Here is a 22,349-nt window from a genome sequence, read left to right as displayed (position 1 = left end):
TGAGCAGCATTGTGGGCCTTCCTCTTACAGAGTGAAATACCTAAATCATAGCACTGAAATGCAGCAATGCTTATAGCTCTGGAGGAAATTGGTTACTCAAATGTGATTAGATTTCAAATGAATCAAATGAGTGGAAATTTAAAATTAAGTACATTCCATTTCCATTCCATTTGGCTCCCCAGTTTGGAAAGACTTTAAAATCATGGTAATGTAGGTATCAGCAAGCTGTGAGAGTGAGCTGAGGATCCATGCTCTGGGGAAATGCCAACTGGCCACTGTTCTCCTAAACATTTGGAAGTCTTCAGTGAACTGTTTGAATTAACATTTTCTCTGGATTAACAAGTTTAATTCCAGTGAATTATGCTTTATATGTACACAGACTTAGACAGCTATGTTAAATGACATTTACATATAATATCTTTTGCCATAACATTATATGTAATCTTAACATTTTGAGAGAAAAATATCTAGGCAATAGAATTAGGTTAAATACATAAGACAATACAATTCTGAGCTCATAGAAAATCTGGTTATGTCCGCATACTCAGTGGAATGGAATACATCTTATATACTCTAATTAATTCTATTAAAACAGAATTGTTATTTTATGTGTTATATGTATTTATGCATTTTATGGGGGTTTATTACAAGTGAGTAGCATATAGTGAGTAGCAGAAGTTTTGTGTGATTTTCTATTTCTATTCAAAGAATATGGAGTAGTCCCTAGGGCTGGAGATGTAGCTCAGTGGAAGAATACCTGTCAAGCATGAACAAGACCCTGAGTTTCACAGAGCATGTGTATGCGCACAGGTACACACACACACACACACACACACACACACACACACACACACACACAAACACACACACACACTTATGAAAGAAGCAACGTTGTGCTGTCAATTGAACCAAGTTGTCATTACTGCATTTTTCTCTACTTAAATATTTTCTCAGTTGTTATTTTAAGTTAAATCAACATTTGTCAGTCTTAATGACATTTCCCTGAGATAAAAATATTCTCAAATGCAAAGAGACCTTCACCTCATTAATTTGTCAAGAATTAAGAGGAGAAATATTTAAACAGTGATTTCTCAAAGCCAAGCCTTTCTGTGTCACTGTCTTTAACTGTCTTAATTACTCCCCTACTTGCTGGAATGTCTACTCCTCACTAAAGAGGAAGGATGCATTGATAACGGTAAATAAATAATTACATAATCTCAACTTTGAGTGCTAGAAGACTTATGAATAAATCTGTTTTCAACATTCCACATTGAAGAATTAAGTCCCAAAGTGAATTTTGACAGGGGCAGACTGAGAGCTAGGTAAATTGTCCTACCTCTGAAACTCGGAAGTCATAGTTGCACAGCCATGTGAGTAAATTACACTCAAGTTTCCACCTGAACCTTACCTCAGGTTCCAAAACTGTTTTGAAGTGAATTATTTTTTCTGTATGTCTTTATTATTATTATTATTATTATTATTATTTACATTTTTAAAAATCAGAAACAAGCTTGCTTCACATGGCAATCCTAGCTCCCTGTCCCTCACCTCCTCTGGAACCGCCCCCAGCCTGCCACCCTATTCCCACTCCCTTCCCCATAGGGGATATCCAGAGTCTGTCATTTCGTTCAGGGCAGGGCTTAGGCCTCCTGCCTCCACCTATTACGTTCTGGGATTGCAAGTGTGTACCACCATGCCCATGTTGGAGGCCATAGTTTAACTTAATGTTTTATACAGTAGGACATCAAAAATGCTACTGCCTTTGAGATTAAGCTTTTATATCTATAAAGTGGAGTTATATCCTGTTCAAAGAATTTGAGTAGTAAGGTAAAATACCATGGCAAATGACAGTATTTTCTTACTTCTTGTACATTATTATGATCATTATCAGTATGATCATTGTCATAGTAATTAGGATAGATTAGAGAAATATTTGCATGAACGAGTGGCTGCAGTCACAGTTATACTGCCACACATTGTATTGCTTCTCACCTATGAGGGACTTAAGTTCTGTATACTGGAAAAATAAATATCCTCACTCCCTCCCTTTTTCCTTCTCTCTTTCCACCTCCCAACACCCTTCCCCCACTTTTTCCTTCCTGGGACCACCTTGTGGCTTCCTGTGACTATATGATCCAAATAGAGTGCACACAGTCCTGTGAGCCCTTGGCAACACAAGTGTTTCACCTACACTGTTTAAACCAGCAATTTGAGAAGCAGAAAGAGATGCATTAATAAACCTGGAGAAGGAAGAAGCAGATGTATTCATAAACCATCCTGCATGGACACAGGTTGCAATTTTGTTTTTCTGACACACCAGCAATTCTTTAAATGTTTATTGTCAACCTGGGGAATTCATGTGCAGACTGTAGGCATATTTAAGCTTCTAATAGGCCTTCTCAGCAGGGCTGCTTAAGGCAGCCCATCTGGCAGATAAAACTTTAGAGCCAATTTTCAAACAATTCTTCCAAGGACAGTTAAAACTAGATGCATTCTACTATGGCATATCGAAGTGAACCTTGGGTTTTGCCTTTGGAAGTTCACATGTAACCCAGAATCAATTCTTCTTTTCCAGGACACCCAAAGGAGACACTTGCACAGTCAAGAATGACTTACATTTATTGCTATACACTAGCCCGAGAGCAGAGTATGAATCATAGAAGGAGATATGCTGCCTTTTATAGCACCCAAAGCAGTAAGCAAATGCAGTTAGAATGTCACTTCAATCTCTTCTTTTCAAGATTAGTGACTATGTATACTGCATCAGATCTCTACTATTTGAGTAAAATTCCCCAGAATTCTACCAAGCAAATTTTTAAATGTAATGAGAAAATTAGTCTTTACAATGGTTGTTTTACCAAAGTTCTGATGATGGTGTATGTGTGTGTGTGAGAGAGAGAGAGAAAGAGAGAGAGGAACAGAGACAGAGAGAAACAGAGAGGCAGAGAGAGACAGAGAAAGAGAGAGACTTTTAAACTATCAAAAGATATTGTTTCACCAGTTTTCAAGAAGCTAGATTTTGCTGTACAGCTTTAGTTTCCAATTCAACCTCTGAACCACCGTTTTTGATTTGAAGGGATATGTTTCCTTTCTTCCAGCTTTTCCTTCCTCTGTCTTTCCTCCCTCCATGTCCCCCTCCCTCCATCCTTACCTTCTTACTACCCTTCTTTACCTCTTGTATTCTGATACAAATGAAGAATTTGGTATATTTAAGTGCTCAACCCTCCTTCTTTGTTTTGCTAAATCAAATTATTTTATTCTGAATAGTTTAATTTTCCATAAAATGAAATAAAATTGAAACTCTTTGTTTATTACCTAATGTGAGTTAAAGAAGACATTTTATGGGACTCACAGAGGAGAGGGGAGAGTCACATCAGGTACAAGGATATTTTCAGAGGAGTGTCACAAAGAACACATTTAGGTCAGTAACAAGTTCCTAGCTGCTCTGCAGAGCAGGATCATGGCATTCACAATGAATTCTTTGCTACCCTCATGATGGTCAGAGTGAAAATACAGGGTAAATCTAACTTCTGTACAAGTTCTTTTATTGGCCAAATTCTGGAAACTTTTGACCTGCTATACCTGTAGCAGGAGTTCTCAACCTTCCTAAAGCTGTGACACTTTAATATAATTCCTCATGTTGTGTGACTCCCAACCATAAAATTATTTTCATACTACTTCATAACTATAACTTTGCAACTGTTATGAATCACAACACAAATATCTGTGTTTTCTGATAGTCCTATGTGACTCCAAAGGAGCCATGACCCACAGGTTAATAACCACTGTGTTAAAGCCTCAAGAAGTATGTCCTACAGTTCTCCTGCCTCTCTTCCTCCTTCGAACTACCTTATCTTAAAGTTAGTGCTGAAACTGAGTAACCAGACTAACCAACACACCCAGGGCAGAAGTGTCTCTTTCATCTCTTCTCAAATGAGACCGATAAAGCTAAAACAAAGGGCATAAGATGATTTTCTTGTGATGCTTGTTTGGTTACAGCTGGCTGAATCCTTCCATTTACTTCACAGACCAGTTATCTAAGAAAATCAAGTCATCCAGGCCCCACTGACCTATTACATCAGTTGTCAAGTACTCTGAAAAGATTGACAAACACTAGCAGAATTTTTCCTGCCCCTCTGTGCCAGGTAGTCAGATGCACTTACACAGGACCCAAGCAAATGCTGTCCTTATCAGAGTGAGATATTATTTGGAATGTTATTTTCAGAGTTTGACATGACTGAGTCTCTCTTCCACTCCAATTGTTGTATGGTACTGAAAGAAATGTGTGTCCAGAGTGTCTCTGTCCTTTCCTTCCATTGCTATTTTGATGTTTCTTTTTAAAACATAAAATAATGACCATGATAAAACAGAGTATTATCTGATGGTTCTTCTCTGGATATTGCTGCAATTGTAGAAATGACTCTATTCTCATTCTATAGATGGAAGCTGGTAATCATAAGTCTTGTAGGATATCTCTGCTTGACTACAGGCTCTCACATGTAGAGGAAAGTTTTCATTTTCTATGTGGCAGTTCCCTGAGGCTCATGGCTATTCCCAGTTTTATCTAGTTTATATAACCAAGAAGCCAGCTTCTGTCAGACTTGAGTCCTCTTTACTGGGTGTTCTATTTTATGCAAAGGATCTTAATTCTATCAACTCTGCTGTTTTTGAGGAACAGACCTAGTCTAGTCTTCCTGGAGGTTCCACATTCTACTAGCACCTACAACAAGCCTTTAGCCAGATGGCGCTCAAGACAATTGGAAAAATTGTAGATTTCTAGAAAATGGAGTATTAAAGTATTCAGTAGAAGAGACTCATATGATTCAATGAGCAAGCACACTCAGATGGAAGTCCCTAAGGCTTAAGAGCCTTGTAAAGGAGCCAGTGTAAAACAGCTTGTGGTGGTTGGAATGAAAATGGCCCGTATAGACTCATGCATGAATCCTTGGTACCCAGTTGATGGAACTGTTTGGAAAGGATTAAAAGTTGTGGTCTTGTTGGAGGAGCTGTATCAAGAGGGCAGACTTTGAGTTTTCAAATGCCTCCTCTCATTTCTAGTGCTGTTCAGGCTTTCTGTTTGTGGATTGAGATGTGAGCTCTCAGCTGCTGCTTCAGTGCCATTCCTGCCTGCTTGCTGCTGTCTTTCTCCCTACTAAGATGATGGAGGGATTCAATTCCTCTTAGTGTCAGCCCCAAATAAAATCTTCTTTTATAAGTTTCCATGGTGTTTTGTCACAGCACTAGACAAGTAAGTAAATGACACAGTCTGTGGGACTTCCCTACTCTTCAGTCTTACAGTGGGCTCAAGAGTGATCTTGTTGAGCTGGGTCAGTAGACTGTTTTGCTGCTGCCTTCTGATTTGGTTCAGTTAATGGGAAGTAGCAGCCCAGCACCAGAGTATAGGAAGAGAAAGGCTAGGCATTTATTTTCTGCTTTGTTTCTCAAAGGGTCATTCAGTTGCATCTCTCTGCCAAAGTTCACAGATCTTTCCAGAGGTGAACTAGCATCCTCCTGTGGTTTGGTTTTTGAGAAACTTTTTTTTCAGCAGTAAAGACACATAGTATATAACATTGCAGACACTAGCTGTCTATGTCTTTTATTTCAAGTGTTCTGACTCTGATTATCTGTAGTCAGCAGAGACCCCATGAGTTAAAAGTCTCATCTCTCAAAACTGTACATCAAGGCAGACACTAGCTGTAGGTAGTCAACCTCAGGCTCCCACTGTCTTGTCTGATTGTCCTGTAAATCCTGACTTAGATCCATCATTTGATATAACCACCCAAAGCCCAGGAAAATTACCTAATGACTATATCATTACTTTATTATAAAGGATACAAATCGATCTAGTTGAAAAGATAAATAGATAATAGTGGTTTCCAGAAGGGTTATAAGTGAATGGGGAGGTCAGCTTTGCTGACACTTCATCAATCCTTGGTCATTGACTGAGGTTTTCCAAAGCACCCTATTGGGTTTACAGAGGCTTCATTACATAGGCGGGATTGGTTAAATCACTGCTCATAAGTGATCAATTCAATCAATTCAATCTTCAGCTCTTCTTCCTGGAAGGCAATGGTACAGCTCAGTGCTCCAGCCTTCCACTCACATGTTCAATGCACTGGTACCTTCAAAGTGCTCTGCAACCTAAAATTATGTCTAATGGGAAGGGGATCATGAGAAAAAAGATGCTTCTTTCACTTTATTCTCTTATCCTCTATAGCTTTAAAATGGTTTTAGGAGATCTAACAAGCAATCTGGCATGAAAACCCAACATAGGTTCTTATTACATCTTATACTTGCAGTAACCAAGAGGATCTGGTGTCTCATAGTCCTTGCTGATAGAGTTTGCATGCTCCCTTGACTAGGCACTGCCCAAGTGATGGTAAGGGAAGAGGGAGAAAGAGAGGCAACATGTTTACAGAAATCTTTTGGCTAATACTTAGTTCTTGAAAAATATAGAACACTTACCAGTACTCATAAAATAATTTTCCCAACACAATACAGTGACACTGGGTCCCAAACAGCTCACTTTTTTTGTTTTCCTTCTTTTTTTTTTCCTGCAGGTAACTTTACCACTGTCCTGGTTCTATTGTTTTGACCTCAGCAAGGTCAAAGTAGTAGGAGGGATTGAGTGAAGACAGCAAGGATCCTGAAAGAATATGGACACAGACCTGTGATCAAAGAGCTGTAAGAAATCTTTCCCTAGGTTTCAATTTCAACACCCAGAGGTGTGCTTTCCATAGGCAATAGAATCTTTTAGAGAACGTTGAGAAGGCCATGATAATTGCTAAGTCTTGACTGGAGTAGTTTGTAAAACTGTACCATCTCAGCCAGCAGTTTTGAACCTGTTTTGGATGCAGAATTTTGAGAAAACTGCAGCAAAGGTGTTTTGAGATGCTGGATCACCTAAGTCATTTATTTTCATTGGTGTCTTGTCCCTTTGCTATGAAAATACATAAACATTTAAAGGTAATATACATATCTGTATTACCAAAGAATAGATTCTGCATTGCATACAAATTATCCAAAGATGATTTTTTATTTTGTGTTGAGCAGGTAAAAATATATTGCATATTTTGGAGTATTTTAGTCTTTAAAGAAAGAAATTAAAGAAGACACCAGAAAATGAAAGGATCTCCCATGTTCTTGGATAGCTAGGGTCAACACAGCAAAAATGGCAATCTTGTCAAAAGCAATATATAGATTCAATGCAAACCCCATGAAAATACTGGCAAAATTCTTCATGGATCTTGAAAGAAGAATACTCAACTTCATATGGAAAAACAAAAACCCCAGGATAGCCCAAACAACCATGTACAATAAAGGAACTTCAAGAGGCATGACTATCCCTGACTTCAAGTTCTATTATAGAGCCATACTCCTGCAAACAGCTTAGTATTGGCACAAAAATAGACAGGTAGACCATTGAATCAGATTGAAAAACCCAGATATTAACCCACACACTGACAAACACCTGATTTTTGACAAAGAAGCTAAAATTATACAATGGAAAAAATAAAGAATCTTCACCAAATGGTGCTAGATTAACTGGATGCTGAAATGTAGAAGACTGCAGATAGGTCATTATCTATCACTGTGCACAGAAATTAAGTCCAAATGGATGAAAGACCTCAACATAAATAGAGCCACAATGAACCTCCTAGAAGAGAAAGTAAGTGCTACCCTTGAACAAATTGGTGCAAGATATCATTTCATGAACATAACTCCAGTAGCATAGACACTGAGACTGACAATAAATAGGACCTCTTGAAACTTAGAAACTTTATTAAGGAAGGACACAGTAAAAAGAAAATGGCAGCCCACAGAATGGGAAAAGATCTTCACCAACCCCACATCTGACAGAGGGCTGATTTCCAATATATACAAAAAATCAAGAAGCTAGTCACCAAAACACCAAACAATCCTATTAAAAAGTGGGTACAGAACTAAATAGAGAATTCTCAATAGGAGAATCGAAAATGGCTGAGAGACACTTAAGAAACTGTTGAACATCCTTAACCATCAGGGAAATGCAAATCAGAACAACTCTGAGATACCACCTTATACTGGCCAGAATGGCTAAAATAAAAAAAAAAAACACCAAAGACAGTCTAGGCTGGAGAGGATGTAGAGAAAGGGGAACACTCCTCCATTGCTGGTGGGAGTGCAAGCTTGTGGGACTGCTTTGAAAATTAGTATGGGGGTTTCTCAGGAAAATTGGATTCAGTTTACCTCAAGATCCAGTAATTCCAGTCTTGGGCATACACCCAAAGAATGCACAGGCATACAACAAGAACATATGTTCAACTATGTTCACAGCAGCATTATTTGTAATACCTTAATAGAGGGAGCCAGTATAGGTTTAAAGAGAAATCTGGCACTAGGGAATTATTCAGAGACCCACAAAGATGAAATAAACTATGAATCTAGCAGAGACCACCTTTGGAGGCAATCTAGATGTCCATCAGCTGAAGAATGGATGGATAAAATGTTGTGCATTTGCACAATGGAATATTACTCAATAGAAAAAAAACAATGAAATCTTGTAATTCACTGGCAAATGGAAAGAACTGAAAGAAATCATCCTGAGTGAGGTAACCCAATCACAGAAAGACAAGCAGGTATGTATTCACTCATATATAGATATTAGACATAGGGCAAAGGCTTACCAGCCTATAATCCACACCACCAGAGACACTAAGAAATAAGGAGGACCCTAAGAGAGAAATACTTGTTCCCCTGAAGAAGGGGGAAGGGACAAGAACTCTTGAGCAAATTGTGAGTATGAGCAGGTAGGAAAATGAGAAGGGGAAAAGAGGAGGGGGGAGGATAACAAGAGTGATCAGAAAAACTGAGTCAGGGAAGGGATAGAGTACCACAAGAAGAGGGATACCTTAATAGAGGGAGCCAGTATAGGTTTAAAGAGAAATCTGGCACTAGGGAAATGTTCAGAGATACACAAATATGACCCCAACTATGAATCTATGCAGTAGTTCAAAGGCCACCTTTGATGTCTTGCCTATAATGAGATTGATGACTACCTTAATTGCCATCCTAGAACTTTCATCTTGTAGCTGATGGAAGCAGAAGCAGGCACCCACAGCTAAGCACTGAGTCATACTCTTTGAATTCAGTTGTAGAGAGGGAGGATGGATGAGCAAAGGAGTCAAGACCATGCTGAAGAAACCTACAGAAACAGCTGATCTGACCTAGTGATAGCACAGGGACCCCAGTCATAAAGCTGGGGAACTAACATTTAACTGAACAAAGACATGTGAATGTGGGTGGAAGTTAGGATGCCTGGGAATTCTATAGGAACTCTGGCAGTGGAACCAGCATTTATCCCTAGTACAGGAATGGATTGTCGGAGCCCCTTCCCTATGGAGGGATACTCTCTCAGCCCAGCTACATGGAGGGGGACCTAGGCCCTTCTCCAAATGATATGACAAACTTTGGTTATCTCCCATTGAAGGCCTCACTATCCTTGGAGAGTGGGTGGGGGGTGGGTTGTGGGGATCTTTGGGGGGCATAGGAGGATGGGAGGGAGAAGAATGGGGAATTGATATGTAAAATAGGATAAATTTTAAGTAAAATAAAGAATAAAAAAAGAAACCTGTGAGGAAAGATTTTATTACAACTCACAACTTTCAGATCCCACTCAATTACTGAGGGAAATCAGGGTAGGAATCCAAGCAGAAACTCAAGGTAGCTGTTGAAGCCAACATTATAGAAGAGCGCTCCTTGGTGGCATGCTCAGCTTGCTTTATTATACCATCCAGGAACATCTGTCTAGGGTTGTCACTTTTCTCACTGGATAGGGGTCTCTAATATCAATCATTAATGAGGAAAATGCCCCACAGGGCAATCTGGAACGGCATTTTCTCAACTGAACTTCTGTTTCAAGTTGATGAAAGGCTAATTAGGAAAGATGCCAAGACTATAAAGTGTATTTTTAAAAGTATATTGAAAACTTATTTTCTATTGTGCAACTGCTTCATAGACTCATGAATAGCATCTGAAGTCTACATCCATTGAAATCAGCTGCAGAGATAATTTATGACAATGTTATGTACTTACAATGGCAGTAATCTAAAATATGGGACACAAGTTTTTAAAAGGGTGTATGTAGCCAGAAACCCAAATGCATATGTGGAATCAGATGAAAATGGGAAAGTAGCCAGGCACTTTTATGTACCTTCCTGACTTGCACACTATGCATCATTCATCTGCTATTCTCAAACATCAGATATCTAAGTCAGAAAATGGTCCTTTCTTAGCAGTGCAAGAGAATGGCAGTGTCACAGGAAAATGCCAAGACAAACATGATAACTAAGAATGCAAGCAATTACTAATAAACTGAGATGTACTGAGTACTAGAAGTGATGGAGACCTTCTTGGCTTGCTTTGACATCACATAATTTCTTTTGAAAAGTGGATCCGCTACTATGTGTAAAATATTGATTTTATTTCTTAACTTGTTTATCTCAAATTGCATTGTTTTATAAAATTAAAGCTAACCTGAAGATTTATATTCCATCCTCCCATTCCCATGATATCAGTATGATATCAGTTTTTCTGTTGTTGTTTTTCCTTTTCTTGTTATCAAGATAGGCACAGAGGTATCAACAACATGAACAGGAACAGAAATGCTAAAAGGTGAAATAAGGGGCAGGTATTGATAGTCCCTTACATAATTTAAGATCTAGAATTTCATTTTAATTGCTCAGCTCTCTCCTGATTTCCACTCACCTGAATAGGCCACATGGCATCATCCCGTTCAAGTACTAACTGGGCATGTCTCTGCATAGCTTCTGAGATCAGACAAGATCTGGTATGTTCAGGGTGGTATGATGCCCCTAAACCAATGGAATACTACTCAGTGGAAAAAAACAATGTAATCTTGAAAATTTCAGGCAAATGGATGGAACTAGAAGAAACCATCCTAAGTGAAGTAACTCAGTCACAGAAAGACAAACATGGTATGTACTCACTCATATATGGATTCTAGACATAGAGAAAAAGATTACCAGCTTACAATCCACACCTCCAGAGAAGCTAGGAAACAAGAAGATCATAAGAAAGACATACATGGTGCCCCAATGAAGTAGAAAGGGACAAGAGCCCCTGAGCAAATGGGGATCATGGGGAGGGGGAAGGGAGGTAGGAGAAAGAGGAGAGGAGAAAAGGAGGGGTCAGAAGAACTTGAGGAGTGGGGACAGGGATAGAGGATAGTAAGAAGAGAGACACATCAATAGAGGAAGTCACTACAGGTTTAAAGAGAAATATTGAATTAGGGAATTGTACGAAGTTCCAAAAGGATGACTCCAACTAGGACCTAAGCAATAGTGGAAAGGCTACCTTAAATGCCTGTCCCCTATAATGAGAATGATGACTACCTTAAATGCCATCGTAGAGCCTTCCTTCAGTAGCTGATGGAAGCAGAAACAGACATCCACAGCCAAGTACTGTGCCAAATACCTGGAATCCAGTTTAAGAGAGGAAGGAGTAAGGAACAAAGGGGTCAAGGGAAAACCCACAGAAACAGCTGACCTGAGCAAGTGGGAACTCATGCATCCCAGTCTGACAGCTGAGGAACCAACATAGAACCAAACCAGGCCCCCTGAACATGGGTGTCAGTTCAGAGCACTGGGCAGTTTTTGGGGCCTTTGGCAGGAACAAGGATGTATCCCTAGTGCATGAACAGATTTCCCATGGAGAAATACTCTCATAGCCTAGATACACGGGGGAGGGCCTAGGCCCTGCCCCAAATGACTTGACAGATTTTGATGATCCTTCATGGAAGATCTTACCCTCCCTAGGGAGTGGATGTGGGATAGGATGAGTGTAGGTGGGGGACATGCGAGGATGTAAGAGAGAGGGAACTGGGATTGATATGTAAAATAAGTCTGTTTCTCATTTAAAAATATACATCTGTGTCTGTATATGTATCTGTATATGCATATGTATGATTCCTGCCCAGGGAAGGGCTTAACTTTCCTGAAGCCTTCTGGCACCCACATAAGTGTCTGACTAGTAAGAAAAGGCAAACAGTTGTAATCAGAACAGTCTGTAATAGTGCTTGAATATCTAAAAGCTCATTCATACAAAAGAGCTGACTAAGCAAGGAGAGTAAGCAACACACAAGGTTTCATATGATCACCAAGAAGAGAGGGGAAATATCGCTCTGCAAAGTACCTTTTCTCTTTCCCTGGAGTACTATTTAAGGAGTCCTTCATCATTTTTGTTAGAAAAAGGGACGGTATTGGGCAGAAAATAATTATGTCTTACATCAAGGAAGAATTGAATTTGTTGGATTGGTTTTTATTTAATTTTATGTCCTAAAGTATAATCTTCAAACCGTCTGACCCTTGGTCACACTGTAACTCATTTTTCCCATTGAGCTGGTTGACAAGTTCATAGCAAGATTTGGACTTTGGAGCAAGAACAGGTTTCAAACTTCAAAAGACAATAGCTTCTCTCTGAGTTTCTTGTCCACCTAGTCACTGCTTTTTTTTGGTAAGTTATTATTTCCGTTTTAAAAATATACTATCTTCACTTAAACCATGATTTCCTTCTTCAGTAGTTATAGCATGCCTTTAGTCAGGTGGAAAGTTAGGGTAGCCATCTTCCATTCTTCATCCTTCAGTGAGTGACATATGCAAGGTTGACCTCAGAAACTTTCCAGAAGCTTTTTGGTGCCTGCACATCCATCACTATTTAGATCCATCACCAAGTACGGAAACCTGACTTCTCTAGAGAGCTGGCCCAGATCTGGAAGGAACGTTTAAAGAAGCCTCTCAAGAGCACATGTTATCTAATACTCACTTGTGTAGAATGGAAAAAAATAATGATAGCCACTAATCACTGTGACAGGCTAGCCTCAGGATATAGAACAGATTTCAAGTCAGTGATAGCTTTATTTGTGCAAACACAGAAACATAATTGCATTTTAACCATAATAATCAGATTTTTAATTATTTTGATTCAATCATTCTCTTTAATTCTTCTAGAAATTAGTAAACACGCAAATATTCTGATTTAATTATTCTTTGTAAATTTTTCTAAAAAAATCTGGTTTGGAAATATTCTGATTTAATAATGAATCTCAAAAATGTGGATACTGAGAAACACTAATTAATTTAATATCAATTTGGTAAATTATAAGAGCTGCACTGAATACAAGGAAGTGTCTTTACCCAGATGTGAGCATAGAGTAGAGACTATAGTGGGCCTGGGAAAGTACTATATATGTAGGCAGTATGTTGTAATAATAGAAAGCTCTTACATGCATGATCCCATTTTCCTCCCTGATGTAGCCTCTCATAGCAAGGGAGTAAATTTATAAACAAAACATGGGTCCTGAATAGATGTGTTTGATCTATCTGTAAGATGGAACTTGAAAGAGACCACTGGAAAGCCTGCTCCTGTTGTTGAATGTCTACATCTCAATCAGAAAGCCCGGGCTACAAATTCACCTTCAAATTTTCATAGTCTACATGGTTTCACAGGTTCTTTGAGGACTCTGTGCTCTAATATCCTTTTCTGCAAAGTAGCAATGACGATAATGATGGTGACATAATGGGGTGAGTGGGACCATTAAATTATGTAGCAAAAAATCAAAGTATATTGGGACACACAGGAATCAGTGACATTATTATTGCAATTGAAAAAAAAGTTTAAGAACCCCGTGCAAATAAAAATGTATGGTTTCTAGTGAGGCTAGAGACAGTCTGTTTCCAATCTTGCTGGTATGGTCATACACACATTGTTTTAGAAGAAGTAGGAAGCAGTGAGTGAACTAGTATTGTTCCATCAGTAATCCTATTACAATCTGTATGAGACAGATCCTGTGCTGGACATTAAGCAGAAATTATGGAACATACAAAGGGAACTAAAAAAGTACTTTTTATTTTTCTTAGAAGATTTTATGTTAAATTATGATCAAAGTGGTATGAAGACAGTTTTTTTGCTGTAAACCACAACTAGAAATCATAAACATGGTGTGTGTGTGTGTGTGTGTGTGTATGTGTAACTTTCATCTCTGTTCTGAAAGAAGAATGGAGATGCCCAGGGAATAACAGCAAGAGTGGATAATCAAAAGCCTTCAGGCTGTACAGTGCTAGAATCAGCTGAACTCAAGACTGGGTGAAGAGTAGAAGGAAACTGGGCTTAAAAATGAAACAATGACAAAAAGGTAAAGACCAATAGAAGCCACAGGAAGAGCGTTTGTAGTCTGTTTTGGGGGTGATGAGTAAATGTCAAAAACATGAATCAGCAATTTCAAATTTATTTTTCCGAAAAAAATCATTGAGCACAGAAGCCAGAGATGAACATATTGGAGACAAAGCTCACATTCAGTAAGTTCTTTTTGTTTAGAGCTAACAGCACTGTCTCTCAGCCACTCACTTCATCACCTGGCTTGTGCCCCACCACATCTTTTGTGTCAACCTCAGGGCTCCATGTTGAATGCAGAAAATAAAATGTAGCTGGAGAGAAACACCACTAAACTGATTTATTGCCTCTAAAATTCCTGACCAAAAAAATATCTCAGTAGGCTCAAAGTACTACTCAATGATTTTCTACTTGCTTTCTCAAGCACAGAGAGACAGAGAGAGAGAGAGAGAGAGAGAGAGAGAGAGAGAGAGAGAGAGAGAGAGAGAGAGAGAGAGAAACAGAAACAGAGACAGAGAGAGAGAGAAGAGGGAGAGAGAGAGATTGTGTTTCCCAACTCTAATTTTCAGCTTATGTTATTTCTTCTCCCCACAGCATCAAAGTGGAGCAATCATCGAGTCAAGTGGCCTGATCATTTGTAGCAATTAAGCCATAGAATCCGTGTCTACTCTAGCCCATCACTGTAGCAGCCCTCATCTCCTCTGTCCTGTTTTAATCAGTTATGTCAGTAGTTCCCTCCTGTCCTCTTTTAAATAAATGAGTTTGTTTCTCATCATATCATTATCTTTGTCGGAGTATAGCTTTCTAACCTTAGACAAACTTTTCTAATGTTGATTTAGAGACAAGGTCTCCCTGTTTTATCTTGGCCAACATAGAATGCACTGTGTAGATGTAAGGACCTTGAACTCACTGAGACCTACCTGCCTCTGCTTCATAAGAACTAGGGCTAAGGGTGTGTGCCACCATATCAGGCAAGCCCTTAAAAAACATACTTATCATCCAACTTTATTACCCAATGGTCATCTTCTGATCCTTGTCTTTTTCTCAGTAACTTCTGGAAAGGTTTGTATTTCCTTTCCTGTTTCCGGTGCCTTTCTTGCTTCTGTTTTCTTTTGATAAACGCAGTCCCTGAAATCACATTAAGCAACAAATCTGAGAAAGCAAGGCTCAAGCCTGGATTATTTCTAGTGTATCTCCTGGAACATTTTCAATGAAGGCATTGCTCTATGAAGTGCTGTCATGGATCTCTTATTTAAAGACCTGTAGTGCTATTTAAATGAGGAAAGAGCTTTGATAAGAGGAACTCTGATTCAGAAATTATATTAGCATAAAATCTTTGTATTAACAACAACAAGATCCTTTCCACACACCATCTCAAAGCATGCTTGTCTCAGAAGTTCCAAGGTAACCCCATTTTGTCCCAATGAATCTTGCCAGACTCCATTTTATGTCTGCTCAGGTGCCTTTCCATTCTTAACACCCTGAAAATGACATCTGAGTTTGGCAGCACATTTGGGACTTTCTATGACTCTGAACATAACCCAGACACATAAAAAATTATCTGTTGAATGTATAGACAAAACAGTTTTAATCTCAGGTTGCCCTGACCTGTATCTGACAGTGCTATATTATATTATTTTGTTTTTATGTATTATGTATTCCTGTGTTTCATGCCTATAGACCTTTGGAGCAAGAGTTTGCTTTGGGTAGATAAAAAGGATTCTAATTTAGCCACATATGCAGGCTGGTCTGACACTTTCTTGCCTGGACTCTAATACTTTCAATACTCTTCATCTTAGAGATATTGCATGGCATATAACAGTATGTGCCTCCATAACCATTAATAGGATACCTTAAACCCTGTGGGCAGGAAGCATTGGACTATACCAGTAATTGGCCACAGAAACAACTTTACAATGTGAAAGAGGAACGTGTAGTTAAAGGTTGGTACTGGCTTCATGTGCATAGGCCTGCCCATTCTGTAGGTGAAATACAACCCAAACCTTACACTACATAGAATTCAATTTGACATGTTTAGATGCTCTGTGGAGTGAATGGGGAACCTACTGTTTCTGCAAACTCATCTCAAAAGGCGGGGGTGTTTTCCTTCAAGAATTCTCAGAAGACAGTGATTCTTTGATAATTGTTCTCCTGTGGCTTTGGTCAAGTGGAAACAGTGTACATGGCTTTCAAGAAGATAAAAGCTGCAAGCACAGACAGATGCTTTTCTGATAGTAATGAAAGGAAGTGCTTCTGTGACCCTTTAAAGCGTGAAATCCAATCGTTTAGAGAAAGCTTGGAAGATGCCTGTGAAAGGAGAGGAGTGAACCCATCCTGGTGAAGGGAGAGCTTCAGCTAAATATCAAGGAGCATCCAAAACTGTTTCCACCTGCTCAGGTACAATCTTTGAACACGCATACATAATTAGGTCCAAAGCTAAAATCCAAGGAGGTATCCACAAAGAACAACAAAACAAGCACGCAACAAAACCAGAAAAGTTTGTTCAGCTATGCAGAACTGCAAAAAAGGAAACAGTAGAAGTATAAATAGTTACACAAACAGTAGAAGTGCCTATAGGAAAACAGATATTTAGTCAAGATAAAATAGAGTTTGAATGGGAAATCACAGTATAAGCTAGTGAGCATGTAAAGACAGTTTCATTGTGTGTGCCCATTTCTCCCTAAATCTAGACTAAATCACAAAGACGTTAAACAGAAAATCAAGAAAGTCCACACCTTGAGATGAAGCTGTCACCATAAAAGCGTTGATATGCTTTTCCTGTGGACTAAATATGGGAAAGTCTGACCTAAGCCTTAGCAGGTGTGTCTGCCTGATGTGCTGAATCAATCCCACTGGATTTCATCAATTAGTTTATTTCCATGTAAGCTTGTCCCAATCATCCCAAACATCAATTTCATGTTTTATTCATCCAATCATGCTCCATTATGAATATTACTAAGAATGCTTTATGCAAGCTATCCACCTGCGACCCCAGTCTTAGGAGACTACTGAAGAAAGATCAAAGGTTTTAATGTCAGCCATTGTTATGTAGAAGAACACGCAGTCCTGTTGAGAGAGGGGCTAAGTGGTGGGGAAGAGAAGAAGGTAGAGAAGAAGAGGAAGGTGAGAGAAAAAGAGGGGGCAAGAAGGGTAATATTTCATCAGAAAGTTATTGCTTATTTCCTTGTTTCTTTTCTTTTGGCTTACTAATTTTTCTTGGCCTTTATAAAAGTTCACAAATTTCTTCTTCCAGGTCAAATCTGTTGTGAATCCCTTTTGTGAACTTTTTAGTATATGGAAATGGTGTGTGTGTGTGTGTGTGTGTGTGTGTGTGTGTGTAATGTTTAAATTTTATTTATTCTTTTCCTTGGCAATTCCATATATGTGTAATCTATATTCTGATTACTACAACCTTCAACTCTCTGTAATATCCCTGTAAGTTTACTTCTCATGTTCATGTACTTTGATTTCTAATTTCTTGTTATTGTTTTGGACCTACAGAGTTTATCTAAACTCATCTGTATTATTATGAACTTAGAACTATCCATTTGAGTAAGTATGCTCCTTAGTGGGTACACAGCAGAAAACACTACCCCTGCCCCCTCTAATCTACCAGTAGCAAATAGTTCCTCTGGGAAGATTAGGGCATGATTATAAATGGTAGACTGTTAATAGACCCAGTTTTACGTAGTCCACTGTAGTCAGCTACAGTTCTTCTAGTAGATAATTACTACATTAACAGTACCATGACCTTTTTGGCCCCTTCTGTCTATTTTTCAACTTTGTATCCCTTCCTGTCACTTCTTCCATCAATGATCCCTGAATGTTAAAGGAGGTGGAATGTCTTGTTTAGGGATGTTAATTCAACCACCAATTCATTTCAGCACCTTGAGCAGTCCATTGCAAAGAAAAGCATCTCTGAGTAAGTCTGTGAGTAGCCTATCTATGGATACAAACATAAATATTTAGATATGAACTTGATAATTTACAAAAATAATAGTAGTAAGTACAACCTAGGAACAAATCTTCCTTAATCCTGTTTCTTTGGCCAAATTTATAGTACCAGGTATGACATTTCCCTATGGAGTCATATTCATATCCAATTGTGGAGAAGTTGGTTACCATCAAACAGTCATGCTAGTATTATATCATTAGGCACTTCCTGTTGGGCAGGCTGGTTTTGTAGTTTGTAGGGTTAACATATGCTCAGGACTGTCAATGTCTTATTTCCCGACAGCTTGTACAACAACACTTGACATTACAAAAGCTAGACAGCATGGCAGAGCTTCCAGCTCATGTCCAGTTTGATGTTTTTACAACTTGCAACCAAGATGTGTGGTGTCTTAACCTCTAGTATTTTATTATCTAGTTCTGGTGGATAACCAGACAAATAGTAAGAGACTGTATTGTTTGCGGCACCTCTGGGGTCTCCCTAACCAAAAATTCCTGAAGTTTTTTTTAGTAACCTTTATTAAAAAATAATATTTTTTGTATATGCAGGATAATTTTCTTCTAACTTTTTTGCTTATTCTTTTAATTGTATTGCAAAATAAGTTTCAATAGGAAGTTTCCATATATTCATCATTTATATTAATCTTGACTTTCTGTCTTAGGGTTTGACTAAGCAACTAAGCAACAATGACTTATTTAAGTGGAGTTGTCCTTGTTACCTGGATTCTTTGGGCCTGAGAATTAGAGCCTGGTTGTTCTTTGCCTTACATCTAATATCTACTTATGAGTGAATACATACCTTATTTTCTTTCTGGGTCTGGGTTACTTCATTCAGTATGATTTTTTTCTCTTTCTATCCATTTGCCAGTGAATTTCATGATGTCATTGTTTCTCTCCCACTGAGTAATACTCCATTGTGTAGATATACCACATTCTCTTTTTTCCATTCTTTGTTTGAGAGGCATCTAGTTTGTTTTCAGATTTTGGCTATTACAAATAATGTTGCTATTAACATAGTTGAGCAAGTGTCCTTGAGGTGTGGTTAAACATCCTTTGGGTGTATTCCAAAGAGTGGTATCACCAGGTCTTGAGGTATATTGATTCCCAATTTTCTGAGAAACTGCCATATTGATTTCCAAAGTGCCTGTACAAGTTTGCCCTTTAACTAGCAATGGAGGAGTATTCCCCTTATCCCACATCCTCTCCAACACTGGCTGTCATTAACGTTTTTGATCTTGGCTACCCTGACAGGTGTAAGATGGTGCCTCAGAGTTGTATTGGTTTGTATTTCCCAGATAGCTAAGGATGTTGAACATTTCTTTAACTGTATACCAGCCATTACAGATTCTTCTGTTGAGAATTTTCTGTTTAAATTTGTACCCCATTTTTAAAAGGGGAATATTTGGTATTTTGATGTCTAGTTTCTTGAGTTCATTATATATTTCGTGTAGCAGCCCTCTGTCAGAGGGATTGGTGAAGAACTTTTCCCATTTTGTATGCTGCCATTTTGTCCTATTGACAATGTCCTTTGTCTTACAGAAGATTTTCAGTTTCAGAATGTTTCATTTATTAAACGTCAACCTCAGTGTCTGGGCTACTGGCATTATATTCAGAAAGTAGTGTCCTGTGCCAATGCATCAAGACTATTTTCTACTGTCTTTTCTATCAGCTTCAGTGTAACTGGATTTATGTTGAAGTATTTGATCTACTTTGGCCTGAGTTTTGTGCAAGGTGATAGATATGGATCTATCTGCATTCTTCCATATGCTGCAATCCAGTTATGCCAGCACCATTTGTTGAAGGTGCTTTCTTTTATTTTGTTGTATACTTTTGGCTTCTTTGTCAAAAACTATGTCTTCCATAGGTATGTGAGTTTGTGTCAGGGTCATTGATGTGATTCCATCTATCTACCTGTTTGTTTTTATGCCAATACTAAACTATTTGTATTTCTATAGCTCTATAGTAGAGCTTGAAGCCAGAGATGGTTATACCTCCAGAAATTTCTTTATTCCACGGGATTGTTTTAGATATCCTGGGTTTTTTGTTTTTCCATATGAAGTTGAGTATTGTTCTTTCAAGGTCTGTGAAGAATTGTGTTGGGATTTTGATAGGGATTGCTTTAAATATGTATATTGCTTCTTGTAAGATTGCCTTACTATGATAATACAACTAATCCATGAACATGGGGGATCTTTCCATTTTATGATATCTTCCCCAATTTCTTTCTTCAAAGACTTAATATTATTTTCATATAGGTCTTTTACTTGCTTTGTTAGAGTTATCCCAAGATATTTTATGTGATTTGTGATCTCTTTTTCATTTGTATATAGGAGGGTTACTGATTCTTTTGAGTGTTAATCTTGTATCTAGCCACATCACTAAAAGTGTTTATCAGCTGTAGGAGTTCCCTGGTAGAATTTTGGGGATCACTTATGTATACTATCATGTCATCTAGAAATAGTGAAATTTCAACTTCTTCCTTTCCAAACTGAAGTCCCCTTTTCTCCTTTTGTTGTCTTATTGCTTTACCTGGAAACTCAAGTACTATATGGAGTAGATATGGAGAGAGTTGACACCTTTGTCTTATCCCTGATTTTAGTTGAAACACATTGAGCTTCTCGCCATTTAATTTTATGTTTTCTGTTGACTTGCTCTATTTTAGCTTTATTATGTCTAGGTATGCTCTTTGTATACCTGATCTCTCCAAGACCTATATCCTGAAGGTATATTGGATTCTGTCAAAGGCTTTTCTGAAATGGTTATGTGGTTTTGTTTTAGTTTGTTTATATAGTGGATTACATTGACAGGTTTTCATATAGCGAACCATCCTTGCTTCTTTGGAATGAAGCCTACTTGATTATGGTGGATGAATTTTTTTATGTGTTCTTGGATTTGGTTTGCCAGTATTTTGCTAATATTTTTTTATCAATGTTAATGAGTGAGATTGGTATGTAATTCTCTTTCTTTACTGTATATTTCTTTGATTTGTGTATCAGGGCAATTGTGACCTCATAAAAACAATTTGTCAATATTCCTTGTGTTTCTATTGTGCAGAACAATTTGAAAAGTATTGGTATTAATTCTTTGAAATTCTGATGGCAATCTACACTGAAACCACCAGGCTCTGGGTTTTTCATGATTGGGAGACATTTTAATGACTGTTACTATTTTCTTACGGACTATAGGCCTGTTTAAAATGTTCATCTGGTCTTGATTTAACTTTGGTATTTGGTACCTATCAAGAATGTTTTCCATTTTTAAATTTCCAATTTTATACAGATTTCTGAGGTATGATCTAATGATTCTCTTTATTTCCTTGAAGTCTGTTCTTAAGTCCCTTTTTTTTTTGGTTTTACGAGACAGGGTTTCTCTGTATTGTTTTGGAGGCTGTTGGTCCAGCCTGGCCTCGAACTCACAGAGATCTGCCTGCCTCTGCCTCCTGAGTGCTAGGATTAAAGGCGTGCGCCAGCACTGCCCGGCTCTTAAGTCCTTCTTTTCAGTTCTGATTTTGTTAATTTTGATATTCTCTCTCTGCCTCTTGATTAGTTTGGATAAGGGCTTGTGTGTCTTGTTTATTTTTTTAAAGAACCAATTTTTTGTTTCATTGATACTTCATATTGTTCTGTTTGTTTCAATTTATTGATTTTCATCCTGAGTTTCATTATTTCCTGACGTTTACTCTTCCTGGGTGAGTTTGTTTCTTTTTAATTTAGAGCTTTCAAGTGTGCTATTAAGTTTCTTGTGTGATATTTTCCAAATTCTTTATGTAGGTACTTAGTGCTGTGAACTTTCCTCTTAACACTGATTTCATTATGTCCCATAATTTTGGTTATATTGTGGATTCTTTTTCATTGAACTGTTGGAGGTCTTTAATTTCTTTCTCTCTCTCCTTCCTTTCTCTCTCTCTCTCTCTCTCTCTCTCTCTCTCTCTCTCTCTCTCTCTCTCTCTCTCTCTCTCTCTTTCTCTCTTGACCCAGTGTTGGTTTAACTGAGAGATGTTCAGTTTCCATGTGTTTATAGGGTTTCTGAAGTTTGTGTTGTTGTTGAACTCTAACTTTAGCCCATGGTGGTCTGATAAGATACAAGGGGTTGTTATAATTGTTTTGTATCTGCTGAGGTTTGCTTTATGACCAAGTATGTGCTCAATTTTAGAGGATACAAGAAGTGCTGAGAAATAGGTATTCTGTGTTTGGATGAAATGTTCTATAGATATCTATTAAGTCATAGCC

General features: G+C 38.1%; 1 long non-coding RNA gene across 1 annotated transcript; it reads left to right on the top strand.

Moving 5' to 3' along the window:
* The first annotated feature begins 6,557 nt into the window (after positions 1-6,557).
* Positions 6,558-14,944, top strand: LOC121136976. Its single transcript, XR_005874174.1, has 2 exons — positions 6,558-6,684; positions 14,764-14,944. It is a non-coding gene; the product is annotated as an uncharacterized LOC121136976 (long non-coding RNA).
* Positions 14,945-22,349: the final 7,405 nt, after the last annotated feature.

The sequence above is a fragment of the Mesocricetus auratus genome, unplaced genomic scaffold (genome assembly GCF_017639785.1).
Source record: "Mesocricetus auratus isolate SY011 unplaced genomic scaffold, BCM_Maur_2.0 Super-Scaffold_100676, whole genome shotgun sequence".
Taxonomy (NCBI): Eukaryota; Metazoa; Chordata; class Mammalia; order Rodentia; family Cricetidae; genus Mesocricetus; species Mesocricetus auratus.
Note: the sequence above shows the minus strand (reverse complement) of the source record. Positions and strands in the feature narration are given on the sequence as shown.